The sequence below is a fragment of the Lotus japonicus genome, chromosome 6, assembly GCF_012489685.1.
Source record: "Lotus japonicus ecotype B-129 chromosome 6, LjGifu_v1.2".
Taxonomy (NCBI): domain Eukaryota; kingdom Viridiplantae; phylum Streptophyta; class Magnoliopsida; order Fabales; family Fabaceae; genus Lotus; species Lotus japonicus.
In genome coordinates, this window is record NC_080046.1 from 5,088,056 (window position 1) to 5,114,279 (window position 26,224).

The 26,224-nt window shown below is 35.5% G+C and overlaps 1 long non-coding RNA gene across 1 annotated transcript; it reads left to right on the forward strand.

Annotated features, from left to right (window-relative positions):
- Positions 1-23,941: 23,941 nt before the first annotated feature.
- On the forward strand, positions 23,942-25,904 carry LOC130721839 (uncharacterized). The gene is made up of 2 exons (XR_009013669.1): positions 23,942-24,841; positions 25,033-25,904. It is a non-coding gene; the product is annotated as an uncharacterized LOC130721839 (long non-coding RNA).
- The last annotated feature ends 320 nt before the right edge of the window (positions 25,905-26,224 follow it).

A 26,224-nucleotide genomic window follows, 5' to 3' on the forward strand; every position in this document is an offset into this window, starting at 1 on the left:
ATAGTTCATTAGATGTGTGGTGCGCGCACATGGCGAGTTGCGCAGGAAGATGTCGCAAGATGTCGCGACATGGCGAGTTGCGTAGGGAGATGTCATGAGATGTCGCGACATGGCGAGTTGTGCAGTGAGATGTCGCGAGATGGCGAGCATGAGCATGTCGCGAGTTTTTGGGAAAATTTAGAGAGAAATCCAGTCTTTAGGAAATAGTTGCAGAACCTGTTATATATGAATTATATTTAATTTACATCTATTTTTAATAATCATTATATGATGTTGTTTCTGAATTGATGTTATGTTTGAGATGCTAAGTTGTTGTGATTGCAAGTTGTATAATTGATAACATGTAATATGTGTTTTGTGCAACTGGTGATGAATATGCTAAAATAATTAGGACTTGGAGATGGTCTGAATATGCATATGTTAGTTGAGTTTTGCACAATACACTGCATAGTTTTCAAGAGGCAATGTTTGCTAGTTCTCGTGGAGGCTAGTGACTTGTCCCAAAACTGGAGTGGTTTTGAAGCCTAGAGCGAGGGCTTTATTGGTGGTTATCTGTCTGGAGTGGACGCGGTGATACCGCTAAGGATAACAACTTTGGTACCAAAGGCATTTGCACGGGTCTCACTTGAGTCATATGTGTTATGGTGATATTTTTGGAGAGATTTGATGTGGTGGTAATTAGAGACTATTATATATGTTCTAATTGAGCTATAATTTATGGAGTATTTGCCATAACTGTGAACTTGATTAATTATGTTAAAATTACATAATTTATTATTTGTTAGTGAATGTGAGTAATTTATGTGGAGCATAGATAAGCTTTTACATTATTTATTATTATGCTTATCCATATGATATGAGTTCTCACCCTTCTGTTGGAATGATGTTCTATGCGACATCGCTCAGGTACCGAAGATAGTGGAGCTTCTCGCGAGGGTTAGTTGGAGGAGCTAGTCTTTCATTTACGGTTTAGTTAGGGGAGTCATGCTCTGTTATGTAACACTGAGAAACGTTTAGTTTTGTACCTTGATGTTAAGAGTTACCTATGAACTCTCTTTATGTTAAATTTTGGAGTTGAAATAAATCCGCTGTGTTATGCATATGATGTTGCGACATTAAAGTTGGAAAATTTATATATTTATTATGAGCATGACAGGTGTTTTGATTTATGTTTCTAGAGAATAAGTGTGACACCCTTTGAGTTATGCATTTTACTCTGATTTATGATATATTATTATGCGGGGTTTAGAGGGTGTTACATGGGGTCCTAAAGCCCTTACTTGGGTGGCTTTAGCCTTGGTCCAACCCTAGTTTCTCTCTCATTCAATACAAGAAATGGAAAATAAATAATATGAAAATTAGGTATTGTGGGTTCAACTAAAAGTAAAGTAAGATGTCAAACCATTTGAGTGAAAAGCGTGCATAAGGACATTATGAGTGTCATAAATCCTACGTGGCAGTACATGAAGCACACAAAGTGAGTTAAATCCCAAAATAGACTCCTTTATTGGAGATGCTCTAACATGTTTGTTGTTCATATGATTGTACCTCTTTTTTTTTTTGGAACAGCCCTTTTCTCATTATTTAGAAATATTTGATGTTGTGGTTAAGATAAGCAAAAACCAAGGTTTAAAGGGTTGCAACACCATAAATTAAGTAGAAAACAGTGAATTCTGGCTAGATTTGGAAAGGCAAGCACGACGGGCCAAGTGGTAGCCAAACGCCGACAGCATGAATGATTCATGTGAAGAGAGGACGACAACGCGTGGAGGCGCGTGCGGCAGTTTCTTGCACCCGCCAGGAGTCGATCCCTGAACCTCCCCCTACCCAACTCATATGTCCCTTAACTCCTACCACTTGATGAGCTATCCTATGAGAACAAACGCCTTTGAGACTTAAGTTAAAATGTAGTAGCTATTTGTCCAAAAAAATAAAAAATGAAGTAGCTATTAAACAAAAAATGTATAGTAGCTACATGCGACCTTTTTTCTTTCACACATTTCCTTTCCCCTCATTTTGAAGTTAATTTGGTTAGGTAATTGGAATTATAAGGTATGACACGTCACACACACATCGCGTAGAGAGAGAGACATTTTGGGTGAGAAACCATCATCTAAAATTATCAAAATCTAGCAAATCACAATAAAACAAACTAAATAAATATAGATAAAAACTATCAAAATCTAGCAAATCACAATAAAAACTCATAAAATTCTAAATTAATTAAAAATCTGAAAATTCAATAAAAATAGCATAAAAATTAATTAATACTTTAAAAATAAATCAAAAATAAATTAAGATAAAATCAAGAAATAAACATCCTAAATCCTAATCAAATCTAAAATTTAAAAATGTATTTTTTTATTAGAATTAACCTAAGAATGACACGTGTAATTTTTTTATGAGAATGACACGTCACGAAATCAGTATGATAGAAGTTCTTCTTTTCTAATATATATATTGATTGATTTTGATATTGTAATAAAAAATCAGTTTCGTATTTTAATAATGTTTCCATTAGAAAAACAGATTTTTTTAAAAATTATAGTAACTTCAGCCATTTGAATTAAATGTTAGATCAATTCATATTAATTAAATTTTTGATAAAAAAATAGCTGTAAAATAATTATTTTATTTAAATATGAAATCAATCAATCAATATCAATATTAATATCAATCAATCAATATCAATATCAATATCAATCAATATATATTAGAAAAGAACAACTTCTAGCATGACGTGTCAGCACCAGATTAATTCTTAGTGACGTGTCATTCTCACGTTCATTCTCATAAAAAAAATTCCACGTGTCATTCTCAGGTATTTTTAGAGTATTAATTAATTTTTATGGTATTTTTATTGAATTTTCGGATTTTTAATTAATTCAGGATTTTATGAGTTTTTATTGTGATTTGCTAGATTTTGGTAGTTTTTATCTATATTTGTTTCTCTATTTTAGATTAGTATCTACATAAAAAAATATTATTTTAAGATTTTGTTTTGTTTTTATTGTTATTTGTTAGATTAGTTTATTATTAGTCTTATCTCATCTCATCTCATTGAGATTAGAAAAGAACAACTTCTAGCATGACGTGTCAGCACCAGATTAATTCTTAGTGACGTGTCATTCTCACGTTAATTCTCATAAAAAAATTCCACGTGTCATTCTCAGGTATTTTTAGAGTATTAATTAATTTTTATGGTATTTTTTATTGAATTTTCAGATTTTTTATTAATTCAGGGTTTTATGAGTTTTTATTGTGATTTGCTAGATTTTGATAGTTTTTATCTATATTTGTTTCTCTATTTTATATTAGTATCTACATAAAAAAATATTTTTTTAAGATTTTGTTTTGTTTTTATTGTTATTTGTTAGATTAATTATTATTAGTCTTATCTCCTTGAGATATAGTTTAGATTTGTTACTCTATTTTAGATTAGTATCTGTAAGATCAAGGTTTGATCAGTGGTTGCATCTCTATATTTTGATGATTACAATTAAGGTCTGTGATGATGAACAATTGTGGTACCCTAACGTTTGTCTCTTTTAGTTGTGACAAACAGGTTCTGATTCTGACTCAAGCTTATTCATTTAGAAGATAAAGACCCAAGGGTAACCAAAAGAGAGTTGAAAAGCTTACCATGTTCGCTTAGAACAGTGACAAATCCTTCAGAAGTTCTGAAGATAGAAACTCTCAAGAGGTACTGAAGAACCGGAGTCAGAAGTTCTGAAGACCAGATGTTCCAGCGGAACGGTCCAGAAGTAGAAGACTCAAGTTCTGAAGACCTGCAAGAAGTTGGCTCTGAAGACCCAAGCTATTCTAGCTCTGACGTTCAGAAGTTCTGAGGAACTTGTTTAGAAGCAGAAGTTGCAAGGTCAGAGGATCCAAGCTTTCGTCTGACTCTGATCAGAAGCTTCACCAACGTTCATCTGAAGCACTCCAGATCACAAGTCAGCTGGTGAAAGGACAGGTCGATGTCATAGTACACATCGTACCATCATAGCCTGTCCGCTGTAACACCCCGATTTCGGTGGCGTCACTTTAGTAACCAAAATAAACTTAATGCGGAAAAACGTGAATATTTTTTTTTTGATAATAACTAAGACAAGACTGAATTAAATAAAACCCAACACTAACAATAATCAGAACTAATATACAATATATAAACAGCCCCCGCTGTAGTAATAACCTCGTCACGAGTAAACCTCCAGTGACGGAAAGAAAAGTGTAACGCCCGAAGGCAATATGTACAGACTGAAAATAAAGGTGAAGTGTCCGCAACACCATCCCTCAAAACTGAGAATCAGCTGGCCCATCGGCCTGAAGCAAGACCTCCTAAGTCCAACCAACTCTCTGTGATTCCTGTAAAGAAACCACACAAAAAGCTATAGGTGGGAAGCTACCCTGTCCCAAAAGAAACAAATGATGTTCAGAGCTAAGACTCTACTCCTACACTAATCCCATCTTGAGGAGCTCACACCAGCACTAAAACCTACATGCTAGCATGATCGTCGTCCGAATTCGAAATCCAGAATGACCTAGTCTATGTACACCATCCGTCCTCCTCTCGCTACCGCGACGCGCTCCTGTTCCAGCATCCCAACCTAGTTTCCCCCGAAGGATGAACCATCACGAACTAGCCCGCCAAAGACATCTGACAATGGGCGTTTGTCCGCCAAAACACACACAGAAGACGCGAGGGTCAACTCCAACGAATTATGTAAATAATAGCACCAATAGGTACAAATAATAGATAGCCACTTAGGCTTATAACTAGAGATATCATTCCTAGGGTTGCATGTTCCACAAAATCATAACGACAATAATAACAATTAGCATGTTCCAAGTAAGTTTATCAAATAGCAACCACACTCATCAACTAAGTCAGTATGCATGTTGCGTGATATGTATGCAGGTTAACCCAGTCAACCAATATGCAATCCGGAACGGATGGACATCATCGGATCAGCCCTTCACCAGCCACGGTGGTGCCATTTCGGCCCGTGATGTCTCTTACTCCCACAGGGTAGTCAGATCAGCAGTAAACCCGTAGGTCTGCCATTTCGGTCTGCTACAAGAGACGTCTACAAACGCTCTTTCACGGCATTCCGGGTCTTATGACCATTTTGGAAACCGACGAGGTCCAGAGTACGTCCTGTGTTAATACCTCATTAATGTTGCATGTATGCAAAATGATTAGTCAAACAACGTCTCCGACCTCACTCGACACGTCGCCACGTGTTCTAGGGAAGTTAAAGTCTCTAAAAGCTTACCCTAAGGTAAAGTCGATTCTGCGACCAAAAGACACACTTCATAACGACACATAGCTGCTCCAACAGCACCACAACACACGCTGCTCCAACAGCACAATAACACACGCTGCTCCAACAGCACAACAATAAACGCTGCTCCAACAGCACAACATCAAACGCTGCTCCAACAGCACAACGACAACATACTCAACACTTGGATCCGACGACACTCCTCGTTTTCCAAAATCTAAGATTTCACTTCCAATGCCTTCCTTCGAGGTGGTTATCATTACTTAAAGATTTAGAGGTTATTTAAGGTCTTATGAGTTTTCTTTATAAAATAGGTTCCATTTTGTCTTATCGCAAGTCTTATAAATTTGCAGGATTTCCCAATCCCAAGTCGCTTCCAGAGGATGTCTCGATCCACTAAACAAAATCAAGGCCCGAACCTCGTTCGTCCTATCAAACTTTCTCAAAACTCTCAAAATAAAATCGGCATGACCTGCCCGCTATTCTCACCATTCAGAATCTCAGATTTCCAGTGTAAAGCATATTTAAATCATCACAATCAACAACATGTCATATATCAAGAAATCTCAACATTAACACTTAGCACTTAGCATATAAAGCATGCACCACACATCCTAGATTACCCACATAGCACATAGCATGTAAGTCAATCTTCAAAAACATTCAGTAGATGAACCATCTACATTGTCAGCCGAAGCCTCAGAAAACATCTTCAATCACACACAATCTCAGTGCATAAACAGTAAACAATGTCGAAACATCGACCCTAAGCATTAAATAGAGATTCAGTGAGAAGCCCTCACCTGTAGGTTCTCCAGAGTTATCTCCTAAAGCTCCTTCACAATCAAAGCCTTGCTCCGCTGGAAATTCCTCAAAATCACCTTTAGAGCAAAACCACAGAAATACTATCAGAATCTATCGAAAACTAAGCTATCGATACTTACTAAGGTTACTCGAAGTAATCTATACTCTAAGGTACGATAATCTAGCGCGAAAAGACAAGTTTTCGGAAAAAGGAAATTTCTTCCTCCCCCTTAATAGGGCTCGGCCACTTTGGCTAATTATGGGGCTCGATTTTTCTTCGATCAAACTTGGTTCCTATGCTTTCATAAGCCGTAACTAAGGGTATTCTGAACTCGGAAAAATTATCGGATCAAAAACTGTCGCAGGGGTATTTTGGTCATGATTTTTAACTTAGGATTTTCAAAACTGAAATCCCAAAAATAAAATTTTGCAGGGACGTCACCAACGACGTTTATGACAACTAATCCTACTAGCACTAAGCTAAGGCAATAGTTTTCAGCCTAAAGGTTGAAGCTTTACTCCAAAACTCCAAAAATGGGTATTTTAGGCTAAAATCGATTCCGGCGGAATTCCGGCGGCATAACGGAAAATCTAATCCGGCAGAAGTGATCTTGGGCACATGTAGAAGAGGTTTAGAATCAGAAATGAAAGATTCAGGATAGTTTTGCAAAAACCCATAAACTATCCACTCAGAAAACTCTACAGAAAAGCTATGGAAAAAGCGATCGGAGGTAAGGATTAGCGACTATACCTCGAAGCCTTGAAGCAGCGACTAACGGATCAACGATCAAGCAAGTAATGAAGAAAACTCTTCTTCCTTCTTCCTTGTTGAAGCTCGCGGGTTTGAAGAGAGAAAATGGAGGAGAATTTGAGTTTTTCTTCCTTTCTTTGCTATATATAAAGGTTGGAAATTCGCGGGAAAATGAAAGTTTCGCGAATCTGATTTTTCCGGCGTCATTCTCCGTGAATTATTAGATATGTTTTGGCAAAAGAATTCCAAAACTATAAAGAGGTCTCCTTGTATTTTTGGCAACCAATGCATAGTCGGTATAAAACTATTTTACCCGATAAGTTGCTTTTTGCATCGAATGTCGGAATAGAAAACTTCCTTCGGAAGAAAGATTGAAATCATCAAGAGAAATGGGTGTACGCGTGTAGAATATTCATTTGAAGCTCTGAATAGATAAAGTCCCCATAGTCGGGTGATTCTAGGGTTTTGAAATACCAGGGATTCGGTTTCGGCAAACTTCCGATGATTGGAATCGGACGTTCGTAGATCCTAGAGTTTCGCCTCGAAACGATTGTGATATATGGAAAAAGAGAAGTTCTAACATTTCTCTGAAGATTTATGGAATTAACTGCCATCGTGCCTAAAAGTGAAAATTAGCTATATACTAGGGTTTCTGACCTAGGTTTAAGCGTAAAACGTTCGTGCTATAACTTTTATCGACATCCCTACGATCCTCAGACTTTTCCTGAACTTTCTCCTTCATAAATTTATTTCATTTGGTAAACTCTAGTTCAGGTTTCCCTTCACGATACATCAACCCTAATCGTGAATAAGAAGTTTATTCACTTAGCATAAGCTTAAAAAACTTGGGTCTTACATTACTACCCTCCAAAAAGAAAGTTTCGTCCTCGAAACTTAAGGGTCCGTAAAAGTTCTGGATATTATTCCTTGATCTTTTCTTCTAATACCCATATAGCACCGTCCGTGTCTTTGTTCCAAATAACTTTTCACTAAAACACTCTGCTTTCCCTTCGATTGTTTCACTCTTCTAGCCCCAATGCTGGTTCGACGGCGTCTCAAAAGACATATCATCTTCCAACTCTATGTTGTCTGGTTCGACCACTTGCGTTGGGTCTCCGTTTGAAGTAATACTCGTTGGCACTCGTGCAATTGCACAACATTAACCACTCGTTCCTTCGCTTTTGTTCGTCCAAAATGTTGTTTAGAAACTCGGTACATCTCTACGCTCCGGAGTGAATGCTCAAATTGTCCTCGTGACGTGCACTCATGATCCAAAACTCAACTCAATCGCTTGATCACTCCTAGACGAAACATTACGTTGGAATCTAATAATCCATTATTGTTGTCTCCGTCCTCAAGACCTTCCTTACTCAAACCAATTTAGACTTACTGAAATTCCTAACGCTTCGCATAAATCGAGACTTATCCTCTAGAAGATCAGTTCATAACTGTACCTCAAAGGTCTTAACTAGTCATTTTATCATCCGATCCTCCAACCTTCTGAGGTTTAACTACTATCGTAACTGCTATCACCACTACATCCCTTATTCATACATGATTTTCAACTCCCTAAGTCAATCTTAATCATAGGATTCTTATTCAACTGAGCAAAATTCACGTGCTAACTCTAGCATGCATCACCGAAATCCATGACAAAGTTCCATTCACTATTAGACTCTGAGTAGCCTGTCCAAATATGATAACTTCAAGTATTCATCTTAATACTAACACTTTCCTTCTTGTAACTTGATTACCATCTCGTCGATAAACTTCTTAATCCCTCAATACTCCTTAAGTGAATATCCATTTCTTAAAACTATAACTCCTCCGCTTACCCAAACAACCTGATAAGTGTCGTCACGTTCTCACACTCATAACTGGATCTTGATATCCATAGTCATAACTTGTTATGCTAACATCATTCAAATCTTATCACATGGTTCATTATGTCCGCAGTCTCATAATCAACATCAATCGATTACCAACTTATAACCAACTTTAACACTCTACACAACTCAGAATTTCTTTACTTCAAGATCTCTCTTATACTATACCTCAAGGTCTTAATCCGCAACTCATCTTCAGATCTCCAATCTCCTACTCGTACGTGATTCTCAACTCTCAAGGTCAATCTTAACCCTAAGATTCCAATCCAACTTAGTAAATCTCACTTAGTAATCTGAGCATATTTTCTTTGAAATCCATATCAACAACCTCAAGGATTTAACTTATGCTAAAACTTTCTTTTTCTACTTAATCATTGATTCAACACTTAGTCACTCCCGAAAACTCCTGACGATTCTCTAAGTCTTACACATTCAAGTTAAACTTCCTGGGCTTGAAATCTAAACTTTTATCTAGTTTGCATCGGTAATGTCCTTTGACCCTTTAACACTTTTCAAGTGAAAATTCATTTCTTAAGACTATAATGTCTCCACAAATTAATCATGTACTTAGCAAAACTTATTCCTCGAACTCGACTACAACAATCTAGTTCAAAGTTAATTCTTCTCCATCTTGCTACTTATCAAGCTATCATCTATAACCTGATTAAATCCAACCTATTTGGTCTCTAACAATTCCACTCTGTAATCACATAACCTATGACTTCATAACTTCCGAGAAAATACCTAATATGTTTCCAACATTAAATCTTTTGACTGAGTCTACTTCTACTTGGAGTAATCACACGAACCAACCAATTAATGTCTAAACGACAATCATCAACTTCCAAAGGTTCAATTCTTAATCTTGTACAATCAAGTGCTTAACACGAACTTTCCTCCCAAATTCAACTAATCTTCGATCAGATCAAGTTAATCTTACCAATCCTTCTATCAAAGTCCATAGCCAGCTGTGATTTCCGAATATCACCCCCTCAATATTAAGTTGATCAGACCTAATACATCGAAGGTGGAAATCTAGAAAAACCTACTGGATCAGTCAATGAGTTCCTATCATCCAATAGTCACAAATATCTTGATATTAAATCCTCAATGATGTCGCTTCGGAACTACACACTCCCGACATCATAGGTATAATATCCATACGAAATCTCTCTAAGATTCATTCCTTAGCTTCTAGCTTCTGGTCAGACGCATCGGTACAAGACGACTTTCTAGGCTTAACGTGTTATCTTAAACCTCGGGTACTTTTATAGCTAAAATACGAGCTACGTTCAAATAAGGTATTAGTAGGCGTAATAACTATAAGGTCAAAGCTTAGACAGTATAAATAAGTTAGGTGTGGTTGCACACGCTACGAGAGTAATGGAATATATTATACTGAAATGAGAAAGAATGGTTAGAATGTTACCATCGTCCTTGCGCTCTCCTCTGACAAACCCCTCAGCTCTCTCACCGTCCATGGTGTAAACTCTTGCTTTAGCAGCAGAACGCTTACCACAAGCAGTGTTGACAGTTGGTTCAGCCTTGGGTGCTCTGCACCGACCGGCAGTATGCCCCATTTTGTTACAATTAAAGCACTTGGGCCTCTTGTCGGGACAAGCATTAGCATAATGCCCCGGCTCCCCACATCTGTAACATGACACTTGTTTCCTTGCACTTCCAGCTATGGCAGGAAACTTGCCCTTCATCTTCTTGTCAGACGGTCCCGCCTGGAACGTCCTACAGTTCACGACCAAATGTCCACGTTGTCTGCACTTGCAACATTTTGGTCCAGCCACTGAGCACTGAAAGGCGTAGTGTCCAAGCTTTCCACAACGGTAGCATGACACAGCCTCCTGGCCAATAGTTGCGGTCGTCGACTTGCGTGATCCTTGAATAGGGTCTCTTCCCTCAGGATGCTGGTATGGCTTCCACGGTCGGTACTCCTGAGAACCTGATCTCACTGGTCCCCCAGTTCCAACTCGGTCCAATCCACTATGCTGGTACTTGGACACCACGTTTAACAGTTGAGGTTGCTTACGTGCAGCCTCCTCCGCGTGTCTGTAAGCGTCCTCAGCAGCCTGGTTCATCATTGCTTCAATCATTGTAGCTATCGCCTTTGCCATACGATCAGGGCTTACCATCCTATGCTTAGTCAAACAAACAGTTAGTACTCATCACAAGATAGTCTCTGGCATAACTATACAATATGATTAAGCAATAACTTCAATCAATTCTAAGCGAAAAATCGCTTGCAGACAATCAATTTTCACTCTTTTCAGAGTCACACAACCTAGCACAGAAGACCTATTTCCCAACAACTCCCGAAAGACTCGACCGTGCTCTGATACCACAATGTAACACCCCGATTTCGGTGGCGTCACTTTAGTAACCAAAATAAACTTAACGCGGAAAAACGTGAATATTTTTTTTTTTTGATAATAACTAAGACAAGACTGAATTAAATAAAACCCAACACTAACAATAATCAGAACTAATATACAATATATAAACAGCCCCCGCTGTAGTAATAACCTCGTCACGAGTAAACCTCCAGTGACGGAAAGAAAAGTGTAACGCCCGAAGGCAATATGTACAGACTGAAAATAAAGGTGAAGTGTCCGCAACACCATCCCTCAAAACTGAGAATCAGCTGGCCCATCGGCCTGAAGCAAGACCTCCTAAGTCCAACCAACTCTCTGTGATTCCTGTAAAGAAACCACACAAAAAGCTATAGGTGGGAAGCTACCCTGTCCCAAAAGAAACAAATGATGTTCAGAGCTAAGACTCTACTCCTACACTAATCCCATCTTGAGGAGCTCACACCAGCACTAAAACCTACATGCTAGCATGATCGTCGTCCAAATTCGAAATCCAAAACGACCTAGTCTATGTACACCATCCGTCCTCCTCTCGCTACCGCGACGCGCTCCTGTTCCAGCATCCCAACCTAGTTTCCCCCGAAGGGTGAACCATCACGAACTAGCCCGCCAAAGACATCTGACAATGGGCGTTTGTCCGCCAAAACACACACAGAAGACGCGAGGGTCAACTCCAACGAATTATGTAAATAATAGCACCAATAGGTACAAATAATAGATAGCCACTTAGGCTTATAACTAGAGATATCATTCCTAGGGTTGCATGTTCCACAAAATCATAACGACAATAATAACAATTAGCATGTTCCAAGTAAGTTTATCAAATAGCAACCACACTCATCAACTAAGTCAGTATGCATGTTGCGTGATATGTATGCAGGTTAACCCAGTCAACCAATATGCAATCCGGAACGGATGGACATCATCGGATCAGCCCTTCACCAGCCACGGTGGTGCCATTTCGGCCCGTGATGTCTCTTACTCGCACAGGGTAGTCAGATCAGCAGTAAACCCGTAGGTCTGCCATTTCGGTCTGCTACAAGAGACGTCTACAAACGCTCTTTCACGGTATTCCGGGTCTTATGACCATTTTGGAAACCGACGAGGTCCAGAGTACGTCCTGTGTTAATACCTCATTAATGTTGCATGTATGCAAAATGATTAGTCAAACAACGTCTCCGACCTCACTCGACACGTCGCCACGTGTTCTAGGGAAGTTAAAGTCTCTAAAAGCTTACCCTAAGGTAAAGTCGATTCTGCGACCAAAAGACACACTTCATAACGACACATAGCTGCTCCAACAGCACCACAACACACGCTGCTCCAACAGCACAATAACACACGCTGCTCCAACAGCACAACAATAAACGCTGCTCCAACAGCACAACATCAAACGCTGCTCCAACAGCACAACGACAACATACTCAACACTTGGATCCGACGACACTCCTCGTTTTCCAAAATCTAAGATTTCACTTCCAATGCCTTCCTTCGAGGTGGTTATCATTACTTAAAGATTTAGAGGTTATTTAAGGTCTTATGAGTTTTCTTTATAAAATAGGTTCCATTTTGTCTTATCGCAAGTCTTATAAATTTGCAGGATTTCCCAATCCCAAGTCGCTTCCAGAGGATGTCTCGATCCACTAAACAAAATCAAGGCCCGAACCTCGTTCGTCCTATCAAACTTTCTCAAAACTCTCAAAATAAAATCGGCATGACCTGCCCGCTATTCTCACCATTCAGAATCTCAGATTTCCAGTGTAAAGCATATTTAAATCATCACAATCAACAACATGTCATATATCAAGAAATCTCAACATTAACACTTAACACTTAGCATATAAAGCATGCACCACACATCCTAGATTACCCACATAGCACATAGCATGTAAGTCAATCTTCAAAAACATTCAGTAGATGAACCATCTACATTGTCAGCCGAAGCCTCAGAAAACATTTTCAATCACACACAATCTCAGTGCATAAACAGTAAACAATGTCGAAACATCGACCCTAAGCATTAACTAGAGATTCAGTGAGAAGCCCTCACCTGTAGGTTCTCCAGAGTTATCTCCTAAAGCTCCTTCACAATCAAAGCCTTGCTCCGCTGGAAATTCCTCAAAATCACCTTTAGAGCAAAACCACAGAAATACTATCAGAATCTATCGAAAACTAAGCTATCGATACTTACTAAGGTTACTCGAAGTAATCTATACTCTAAGGTACGATAATCTAGCGCGAAAAGACAAGTTTTCGGAAAAAGGAAATTTCTTCCTCCCCCTTAATAGGGCTCGGCCACTTTGGCTAATTATGGGGCTCGATTTTTCTTCGATCAAACTTGGTTCCTATGCTTTCATAAGCCGTAACTAAGGGTATTCTGAACTCGGAAAAATTATCGGATCAAAAACTGTCGCAGGGGTATTTTGGTCATGATTTTTAACTTAGGATTTTCAAAACTGAAATCCCAAAAATAAAATTTTGCAGGGACGTCACCAACGACGTTTATGACAACTAATCCTACTAGCACTAAGCTAAGGCGATAGTTTTCAGCCTAAAGGTTGAAGCTTTACTCCAAAACTCCAAAAATGGGTATTTTAGGCTAAAATCGATTCCGGCGGAATTCCGGCGGCATAACGGAAAATCTAATCCGGCAGAAGTGATCTTGGGCACATGTAGAAGAGGTTTAGAATCAGAAATGAAAGATTCAGGATAGTTTTGCAAAAATCCATAAACTATCCACTCAGAAAACTCTACAGAAAAGCTATGGAAAAAACGATCGGAGGTAAGGATTAGCGACTATACCTCGAAGCCTTGAAGCAGCGACTAACGGATCAACGATCAAGCAAGTAATGAAGAAAACTCTTCTTCCTTCTTCCTTGTTGAAGCTCGCGGGTTTGAAGAGAGAAAATGGAGGAGAATTTGAGTTTTTCTTCCTTTCTTTGCTATATATAAAGGTTGGAAATTCGCGGGAAAATGAAAGTTTCGCGAATCTGATTTTTCCGGCGTCATTCTCCGTGAATTATTAGATATGTTTTGGCAAAAGAATTCCAAAACTATAAAGAGGTCTCCTTGTATTTTTGGCAACTAATGCATAGTCGGTATAAAACTATTTTACCCGATAAGTTGCTTTTTGCATCGAATGTCGGAATAGAAAACTTCCTTCGGAAGAAAGATTGAAATCATCAAGAGAAATGGGTGTACGCGTGTAGAATATTCATTTGAAGCTCTGAATAGATAAAGTCCCCATAGTCGGGTGATTCTAGGGTTTTGAAATACCAGGGATTCGGTTTCGGCAAACTTCCGATGATTGGAATCGGACGTTCGTAGATCCTAGAGTTTCGCCTCGAAACGATTGTGATATATGGAAAAAGAGAAGTTCTAACATTTCTCTGAAGATTTATATAATTAACTGCCATCGTGCCTAAAAGTGAAAATTAGCTATATACTAGGGTTTCTGACCTAGGTTTAAGCGTAAAACGTTCGTGCTATAACTTTTATCGACATCCCTACGATCCTCAGACTTTTCCTGAACTTTCTCCTTCATAAATTTATTTCATTTGGTAAACTCTAGTTCAGGTTTCCCTTCACGATACATCAACCCTAATCGTGAATAAGAAGTTTATTCACTTAGCATAAGCTTAAAAAACTTGGGTCTTACATCCGCCACCTACTTTGTTCAGCCTAGCAGTCTGATATCACAAGATTGCCACTCCAACGGACAAAACCCTAGCAACGGCTACATCATATGCCTTGGAGTATATAAGGGCTGAAGATAGAAGAAAGAAGCAAAGAAACTTTGCTGATATTCTTGAATTCACTCGAACCAATCTCTTAGCATTATTTCTTCACTGTTCTTAAACATCTGAGTTTACCATTAGCTTTTCAGAAGCATTTCTTGTAAACCCGAAATCTTTTACAAACACGTTGTAAAGTTCCTTAAGAGACCAAGGTTGGTCGGATCTTGAGAGGACTGAATCAAGGTTGATTCAGTGTATAGCTAGTCTTGAGAGGATCGGTAGATCAGCTTCTTGAGAGTATACTAGTGAGAAAATTAGTGTATTGTTAGTCACTTAGCAGGTTGCAAAGTGCAGTTGTAACACTCATTGATTTTAGTGGATTGCCTTCATCAGAAGAAGGAAGAAATCACCTTCACGGGTGGACTGGATTAACTTGAGCTTTTATCTCAAGTGAACCAGGATAAAATACTTGCGTGCTTTACTTCATATCCTTCAGCACCTAGTTCTTATCTTTGAGTTTTGAAAAAGTTCAAAAGTATATCTTTTATTCGAAAACTCTATTCAACCCCCCCCCCCTTCTAGTGTTTTTCGCACCTTCAGTATCTACTTAAATAGTTAAATAGAGATAGGTTTAGATAGATTTAGTTTCTTTTTATCTCTTTGTTAGATTAATAATAAACTAAATCTTAACAGATATTCTCTGCATTTTTAGGACTTTCTTCTTCCCCCATCTTCTCTATTCGTACAACTTGCTTTGTTCCCTTTTCATAAACAATATTTTGTTCTATTTCTGCTGTTTTATGCTACCTTTAATCCATGGAGACTACCTTCTTGATTGAATGATTGACTTTTACTTAATTTTTTCCTGACCGACAAAGAGTAAACATGTTTTGATTAAGGTTCGATGTGAGAATTTTTGAAATTGCTATGTTCGCACAGATCCTTCTCAAGGATGACCTTCAAGCTGTCTGTTTCAGAGACCGTGAATGAGGAATAAATTGATTGAAGAGGTAAGCTAACATAGAAATAGAAACCGTTATTGATATGTTATTTGAATTGTGATCATTGTTATTGATCACCTTTCTTTTCTTGGATTTGTCTCCTCTATATTGTGGACTGCACTCTAGAATTTAACAACTTCAGGGTTTGTTACTGTATACATATGCATGTAGTTTTGTTGTTTAATCAACAGTGATATAGTTCTCTGACATAGTGTCATCTAAAGTTGCATACTTCACTTTGTTATTCCTGACCCTATTTTATTATAGCATCGTATTGAATGTTGTTTTTAATAAAATATATACAAATTGAATAATTCTAAATAGTTAGTGTATATTTTTTTAAAAAAAATTGTATATTGGAAAACACAAAAAGCCGTTTGAATTAATTTTTTGAATAAGTAACTGGATTTAAATTTAAGGCATTTATAAAAAAATCACATGTTGACCAAAAATATGAAGAAAAATTCAACAAGTTATCCAAGCACGTGTTGACCTTTTTAAATTTTAGATTTGATTAGGATTTAAGTTGTTTATCTCTTGGTTTTTTCTTGGGTATTTTATTTTATTTTGAGAGTATTAATTAGTTTTTATCGTATTTTTATTGAATTTTCGGATTTTTATTTAATTCAGGATTTTATGAGTTTTTATTGTGATTTGTTAGATTTTGGTAGTTTTTATCTATCTTTAGTTAGTACCTTTTTAAATTTTAGATTTGATTTGGATTTAGGTTGTTTATTTCTTGATTATATCTTGGATCTTTTATTTTATTTTAGATTTATTTTGAGGTTATTAATTAATTTTTATGGTGTCTTTATTGAATTTTCGGATTTTTATTTAATTTATGATTTTATAAGTTTTTATTGTGATTTGTTAGATTTAGATAGTTTTTATCTATCTTTAATTAGTACCTTTTTAAATTTTAGATTTGATTAGGATTTAGGTTGTTTATTTCTTGATTTTTTCTTAATTTGTCTTATTTTTATTAAATATTAATTCCAGGAAAAGGGAGCTGATCTGGTGCTGAGGGTCCACAGCGCTACCATGGACTCGCAGAGATTTGATGGTTGCTAGGTGAATTTGGCAGAGTTTCTCATTAGTTGCGGACTACGGTTGTTTCTATATTGTTTCCATTTATCACCTAAGAGAAGTGTGTTTACTTAAATTTTCAAACTCATGTAAGGATGTAACAGAAGGGGTAATTAATCAGAGATTGCTAAGTTAGTTAGATGTTATTATAGTAGTTACTTAGTACTAGAACAAGATGAGTTATAAATAGAGAGAAATCAAATTAGAGGAACACATTATCTAGCATTATATATCACTCATTAAGTATGTCCTCTAGTATCTGAAAATATTGCTAAAGTATGGTATTGAACATGTCTTAAGCACAAGAGAAAGTTCTTCGTGCAACACATAGATAAAAAGTGATTGTTTGAACTTATAGGTTGAAATCTAATTCCTATGAGTGGTAAATAAAAAATCAATATGATGTCATTATTTTTTTCATAACTTTTTGAAAATTTTAAAAAGAAATAAATATAAAGGCATGATAATTTGATGATTAAAATGTGTCGTGCGGAGATTAGAAAACATTAATACATATATAGTGTATTTTTGTTTAAGTTAAACTATATGGTTAAGAGTTCCCATGGGGATGAACATTTTACATGAAAATTCATGTAAAATTAACAGAAAAAGCTCCTACGTGGCAAAAAGCTAGAAATAAACCAAGGGATCCATGCCTCAAACACAAGAGCAAATTTCACCGTAAAAACACTATAAATATTTGTTCTGGAGATGCACACAATTTTCTACTGCTTATCTTTCTGAAATCTAAAAGCGGCTATTGTTTGTATTTGCGTATAATTTTCAATTGATATGTTTTAATTTTAAACTACTATAATGCTACCTACGTGAGATTTTATTTTATATAAAAAGTATCATTATACTTTTTTATACAATCATTATATTCTAAACTAATTGATTGGTATTATTTTAATAGAAAAATTTAATATAATTAATTTTATTATTGTTTTCAAAATTTTAAGAGTGTATATTTATATATGTTTATAACTATAATAATTGGATAGTAAGAAAAGTACGAGAAATAAAAAATATTAATACATATGTATTATAAAATTATGACCTAAATTTATTAGTGCTAACAAATTAGAGTTACGAGATCTCACGGGGAGGAACATTTTATATGTAAAATGAAAATTTGTAGGAGTTAAAAAAAATTCATTTTTTCTATAACTTAAGTGTATTTTTAATAATTTAAACAATAATTATATATTTATGTATTGTTACATATCTAAAACACAAAAGCATTACCCTTTATGCAACACGAGTACATCTTCACAAACAAAATTCAGTTATACCTCACATATGCAAAACTTAAAGCTTTTGACTTATTAACTTCTGTGTTTTTCAAAATCTTTATATTAGTTAATGAAGTGTATGCTTACAAAACACTAAAATTGAGTGTTTGAATTTATGTTCTTTAAATATCTACATCTTTATTATGATTGTTCTTACATTCTTAGCATCTTAAATATTTTATAATTTAAAATATTAATCGATATATCAAATACAATAAACAAATTCCCCGTGCAACGCGCGGGTAAAAAGCACTAGTATATTATAAAAGAAGAACTCTCATCATGCCAATTTGATGACGTGTCGCTCCCAGATTAAGTGTTAGTGACGTGACAACACCAGGTTAATTCTCATAAAAAAAATTCCACGTGTCATTTTCTGGTTAATTATCATAAAAAAAATTCCACATGTTATTTTATTTTGAAACCGAATTTTAAAAGATTTGCCCTAATTATCTAAGATTTACCTAGATTACTCCTCCAAGGTTAATTCTCACAGCTCCTTTTCCACGTTTCATTCCATTAATTTTTATGGTATTTTTATTGAATTTTCGGATTTTAATTTAATTCAGGATTTTATGAGTTTTTATTGTGATTTGCCAGATTTTGGTAGTTTTTATCTATCTTTAATTAGTACCTTCTTAAATTTTAGATTTGATTAGGATTTAGATTGTTTATTTCTTGATTTTATCTATCTTTAATTAGTATCAATCTATCTATGTGTCATTCCATTAGACACCTTCTCATATGTTGACACGTGTAAATATATTTAGTAAAATTTTAAAATTTCTAAAGTTACTTTTTTTTTAAAAGCAGAAGATATTATTAGAGATCATAAGCGAATGAGAACAAGCCCTCATATAATACTTAGATGTTTGTTATAGTGAAAACTCAATTATTTTCAGGAAGATAAAAAAAAATTAATTATTTTTATGGTTGGAAGTATTTTCTCTTAAAATTGCATACTCATTTTAATTGATATGGTTATATTTTAGAAATTAGTTACCGTTAACAAGTCAATTACTTTTAGGAAAGTGGAAAAAAATTAAAATGTAAAAGATTTTCTCTTTATTTAATTTTCAATTTTGAAATATTGTAAAGTGTTTTTAAAAAATATTGTAAAGATTTTCTTTTAATTTAAACAATTTCCAGAATATGATAAAAAAATCCATACAATATTTTACCTTTTTGGTGTACCATATTCCTAAAGAATCATCTTCCTCCAACGGAATACGCATACAACAGAAGCCCTTCTGTTGGTTGGGAAGATAGGGAGAGATAGAGAGGGTTCGAAGGAGGAGGCTAGACCTCTGTGTTCGCGGCGGTGGTCGGAGTTCAAATTAAGGAGGTGGCCAGCACGAAGGAGATGGATCTGAGGGGATCTGGGGCTCTTCCGAAGTGGATCACTCCATATGCTTCAAATTAAGGTATGACTCCATATGCTTCAAATTTCAATCATTTTCATTTGATTATTTTTCTATCAGCATCACATAATTCTTTTGATTGCAGCAGCAGTGCACAAGTGTGTCACCCTAAAGGTGATTCACAAGTGTCGGTGTGTCGGTGAGGTGTTCCTATGGGCAAAAACGAGGCAAGCCTTCAAATTTTGTTGAACAAAGATGTGAGTGAATAGTTTTTAAGCTCTAATATGAGTTCTTGGTTGTTGACTTCTTTTAGTGATTATTTGGCATCCTTTCTTTTAATTAGTTACTTGATTATGTTGTGTCTCATGCACCTTTTAATGTTTATGACTATTTTTTTTTTCAGAATGATCAGAAGGGCTCTCTGCAGTTTGGAGAGCTGGAATGACTTGCATATGTTGGCTCACCATTTTCCACTTTTTCTGCAAATTGGGATTGCTGGTGATAATCTAACACAGTAAAACATATACATCTTTGCATTTTAGGCATGAATCTTCATCTACTTCGTATCATAGTATTTGTTAGATCATATTAAAACAACTCTCTACCTTAGTTATAATTTTTAATGTATGCTTTGCTTCCAATAAATTATAGCGATCAAGCCATCAAAATCATTTTGTTCTTCTCCTGGTAAACTAGGCAACATGCTGAATTGAAAATCATGCAGCAAGCCTATTCACCTGTCATTCATAAGGGTTAAAGATGAAGTATGAAGTAATCAACTAATAATGTTGCTACTTTTATAGTTTTGACAGATGTATACAATAGGCTTATTCAGAATGTGTAGAAACCAGGTGAAAGCACAAGTTCAGGTTTATCCTTGCCCACCATTTTAGTTTCAGGACCCAATAAAAACCATCAATTTTCACAGCTCTATAATAGCAGGGAAAATTTTCCAACAGAGAAGTGTGGTTGTGCTTCTGGGCGTAGCTGTAATTAATAGTATTTATGGGCGATATTCGTTGTAACGTCGTAATATTATTAGTCAATCTAAAATTAGACTGCACCTTCCAAGAGATAAGGAAGTCCAACGTTTGAGATATGGAAGAGAGAAGTCAAGTGAGGGCCTTCCTGTGAAGGAACCTCAGCTACACTTGTGATGTCTTGAATGCTGGCTTCTATATACAATGGTTTTTTTTATGTGCTCTGAATTAGATTCTATTTCTTCTCTTTTCCCTGTTGTATTATTTTCATGTTGTATGTTTCTCACTTGAAAACCTTTGGATCCAAGTATTGCACTTCCCTTTTCCATTTCTTTATTTGTAACACTTTGTGCAATGGATTAAGATACAAGTATTGCACTTCCCTTTATTACATCTCCTGCACTTTCCTTTTTAGGCTGCATGGTTTAGGTGGTCTTATCAATTAAGCTATGCGAGGAACAAAGACTCTAATGACAGGTAAATTTAATTATATATGAATGTTATTTGTTTCTTTTAGTTTAAATATCATATTTAAACTAAGTGGATTTAAAGGAACCTTATGGTTTTTTCAAACTTTTAAAGCTTAGATTGAAACTTTGTTAAATCAAAGATCTATATGTAAGTATAACCCGGACTTTTATTTGATAGTATGAGATTAAACTGTCTATTTTAAAGAAACTTTAAAAAGTTTTTAAAAACAATGATCCTTTCACTTATCCAGCACGCTCTTCACAACCTTATGCAGAGCAAAGTTCCTGCTGAAAATCTCTTCATGCATATGATTTTGTTCTTCTATGTTGAATATTTTTCTGCTTTTATACTTAAATTTCAGGGGTAGATGATGGAGCATGGATACTTATAAGAGTTCATATCCAAGTGATTTGTGGAGTGGGACATGAACAATGACCACATGCATATACACAGGATGAGGACCAGACTGAATGACCCCCTAAAGGGAATTAGGGTATAATAAAAGGCCACAAGTCCTTCATTTTGTGGATTAATGTTGTAGGAATCGGATCATGATGTGTGAGATCCAGACTGTATAGAATTAAGATTATTGGAGGGGTTTGTGATGTCCTATAAGGTTTGATGTACATTTATGGAGGGTAAAATGACATTACTCCAGCAAATCAGCCATTATTAATGTCCCGATGAAAAGATGTCGTGCGGAGATTAGAAGACCTTAATACAGATATAATCTATATTATTTATATTTAAATTAAAAGGTTAAAAACTCCCACGAGGAATAATATTTTACTTGAAAATATTTTCATATAAAAATAAAATTTAACAAGGTTTTAGTGGTTTACAATATAATTTTATGTTAAATTTATACTACATTATAATATAGTCCACTTTCATTTTTTGTACAAATTATACGGGTATGTACAAAGTCTGATATATATCAAAAATTTTGTAGGGACCCTGCAATATTGACACAAACTTGGATGACTTGATATAAACACAATGGTGTCATACTTTATGATTTATCTTTCACATTCCTCATTTGTGCTACTATTAGATTCTTTTCTTTTCCATGATTAATATGCGTTTATCATCTGCTTTATTGGTGATTTCTTAAATCTATGATTTATGCTATTGTCTTCATGTCCAAGAAGAATGTGAAACGAGTTCATGTTGATCTAGATCAAGCTTATAAGAGAAGTCTTTTTGTCCACTTTGCTTAGCATTTCAGACTCTTCTATTTTATCTGTTGTTTAATATATTTTTAATAATCAAGGTATTGATTGACGTATCGAATATAACAACATATTCTCCGTGCAACGCGCGGGTAAAAAACACTAGTATATATTATAAAAGAAGAACTTCTATCATGCTGATTTAGTGACGTGTCATTCTCACGTTAGTTCTTAGTGACGTGTCATTCTCACGTTAATTCTAATAAAAAAAATCCACTTGTCATTCTTAAGATAATTCTCATAAAAAATACATTTTTAAATTTTAGATTTAATTAGGATTTAAGTTATTTATTTCTTGATTTTATCTTAATTTATTTTTGATTTAATTTTAGAGTATTAATTAATTTTTATGGTATTTTTATTGAATTTTTTTAAATAGAGATAATATCTATTTAAATAGAGATAGGTTTAGATATATTTATTTTCTTTTTATCTCTTTGTTTATGCCTCACATATGCAAAACTTAAAGCTTTTGGCTTATTAACTTCTGTGTTTTTCAAAATCCTTATATTAGTTAATTTAGTGTATGCTTACAAAACACTAAAATTGAGTGTCTGAATTTGTACTCTTTAAATATCTACATCTTTATTATGATTGTTCTTACATTCTTAGCTTCTTAAATATTTTATAATTTAAAATATTTATCGTTGTATTAAATACAATAGACAAATTCCCGGTACAACACGCGGGTAAAAAACACTAGTAAACATGAATTGATCTAACATATGGAAAAGATGAAGGGTAAGGTAAGGAATTGATTCAATGGTGACACGTGTTAGAGGTTGCCTGTTATTGAGTTCGTTTTTAAATTATAGTGTATATGAATATATGATATGATATAATTTGATTTGATATTAAAATTCTCATTTAAAGAGAATCAAGTACGAATTTTAAAAAACCCATTTGGTTGAGTTTGTGATTCTTGTGATTTATTCGATATTTTTTGGGTGTCTATCTTCATGGAAAAAGCAGTACTAGAATTGCTGACTTCATTTTGTTTGTCTGTTACAACTTACAACCATTAGCTTGTTATGCTCCTTCTTTCGGCTTGAAGTCTTCCTAACTTTATTTTTTTCTTCTTTTACTTGTGTCTCTCATTTCATGTGGCAAGTGAGACATGCCATTTTCTGCTATTTCAGACAATAATTTGAAATGACTTTCTCATCTGTTACTTTATTATCCTGCTCGTTTGATGAAAGGTAAGATAACCAATTAACAATGTTGTTCAAAATTTGTGATTCCGCATCTCTTATATTTTCCTGACTTTTGATGCATGTCAACTAACATGTTTGTTGTTCATGATTGTAACTACTAAAGGCATTAAGAATTATCGATACATTGTCTAATATATTGTTTCTGTTTTCATTATTTAACAATATTTGATGTTGTGGTTAAGATAAGCAATGCAAGAAAAACCAAGGTATAAAAGGTCGGATATGCAACGTCGACCACAAAGTACGTAAAAAACAATTGTGGCTGGATTTGGAAAGGCAAGCACGACCGACCAAGTGATAGCCAAACCGGAGGTCGGACAGCATGAATGATTCATGCGCAGAGAGGACGATAACGCGTGGAGGTGCGTGCGGCGGGCTTTTGGACCCAACTATCAACTAAACACCTTTGAGACTTAAGTTAAAATGAAGTAGCTATTATAAACAAAAACAATAGTAGCTACATGCGACCTTTTCTTTTTCACACTTTTCCTTTCCCCTCATTTTGAAGTTATTTTGGTTAGGTGATTGGAATTATTGGTATGACACGTCACACACACATCCCGTAGAGAGAGATGTTTTGGGTGAGAAACCATCATCTTCTTCCTATAAAAGCCAACCCTTCTCCTTTACAAATCCGCACCTCCATAAACCACCTACTGCCTCCATCATAGATAATCCTCCATACATGAAATCACCAATTTACATATGCATCACCTTCAAGCTAAACCCACAGTAGCAAGAAAAAGAGCCGCCATGACATGATATACCTTCCCTTTTCACAATTCTTTAACTGACTCACCATGATATGCCCCCCGATTCATGTTACTTGTACTCCCTGTTGGGCCGCAAGAGGATAAACCGGGGGATCATCACATTGGGCTTACATGAGCACACCAAAGTGGATTGGACACCACATCTTTCACCCAAAACCTTAAGGCATTAGGTGTATGGGTCCTCTCACTTATAAAGTGCTCATCACTCCTCTAATCTTCCAATGTGGGACTTCTTTACTCACACTTGACATCCCAACACTCCCAACTTTAGTTGTAGCCGAATGCCCTTGTCACCCAGAAGAAGATGAAGATAGGTGTTTTTGTATTCCACTTCTTGGCAAAGTGATAATCCAGGTCTAGTTGGTATTTCCATCCCATTTTTTGGGAAAATAATATATACCTTCTCTCTCATCCCCGAGAGAGATATGTTTTCTCTCTTCAAAGTATTTTCTGCGGGAGTGATCCTTTCGACTGCCTTTATACATGTGCTCCCAGATGCCTTTGAAAGCCTCAATTCCCCCTGTTTAGATGAATCAGGGAGAGATTTTCCATATCCTGGGCTGATTGCCATGTGTTGAGCTATGGTAACGTACGTTAATATATGGTTGAAACGCAAAGAAGAAAAAATAGATATTTTTTCAATTTTAAATTAACCAAAATTGTAAGTAAAAGTGGTTAAGGGCCTGGCAATAATAAGGATGAATTTATCAAGTAGAGCTTCATATATTTTTTGAATTTTTTATGTTTGTGATTGATGGTTTTGATTTCATTACAGGTTTTAATTTGGAGTTGGGGATCGTTGCTCATTCCATTATCATAGGAATTACTTTTTGAGCCTCAAAGAGTCCCAACACAATAAGACCCCTCGTAGTTGCATTAGCTTTTCATCAGTTTTTTTAGGGTATGGGACTTGGAAGTTCCATAATTCAGGTACTCTAAAATTATCAGTTAACACACTTAGATATCAACAATGGTAATTCATATTTTTTGACGAAGAAACAACAGCATAGCAAAAGATACTCAGAACTATACATTCGAAGCTTGAAGAGTTTGCCATCATCATGATGATTTCAGGGTTTATCTCCTCAAATAATTCAGGTTTGGTGACCTGTTTGAGCACTATTTGGCGGCCCCCTCCTGACTGTTTCAAATTAAATACGCATGGCAGAAAATCGATAATTGCATGTGTTGGGGTGGTCTTATTGCATGATGATCAATAACATATTGGATTTGTGGTTTTCTTTCCTTTAGATTTGGTGGCAAGCCCTTTTTGTCGGAGGCTAATGCTTTATATACTAGAACAAAGGCTATAGGCAAGTGGTTTGTAAATGGATTGCGCTGAGTTGCTCACATCCCCTGAGGACACGGATAGTTTGCGTTTTGCGCATGTTCTTTCGGCCGGCAATCAACAACTTTCTTCATCTATTGGGATATTAGTTTGAGATTGGGGCACTGTGACGCTTCTACTGATTTTTTTTTTTTTGGCTAGGATGGGTAGCACATTGTCTTCTCTTGATACTCAAGTCTTACATATTTCTCTTGGACCTATAAACTCTTCTGTTGAAAGACTCTCCAGGTGTGTCATAATCTTTTATTTGTATCTTTTTTCCTTTCCGAAACACCGAAAAATAAATCAAATTGAAACAATCCAAGACAAAGTAATATATTATTATTATTTTTTTTGAAAGTAATATATTATTATTATTGATTGATGGTAAATATTAAAATAGACACAAAGGAATACCAAAATTAGATTTTATACGTAATGACTTAATTTTCACACGTCAAAAAATTTGAAATTGCTTTTAAATATGACATACCCAAATCACACAATCATAAAAGTGCAATTAAGTCTTGAAGATATGAATTTTAATGGAAATTACTAAGATAAGACAAATCACTGAAATCACTAATAAGATACACATGCTTATTAGTACAATGAAACTCATCACATCAACTACTTTTCA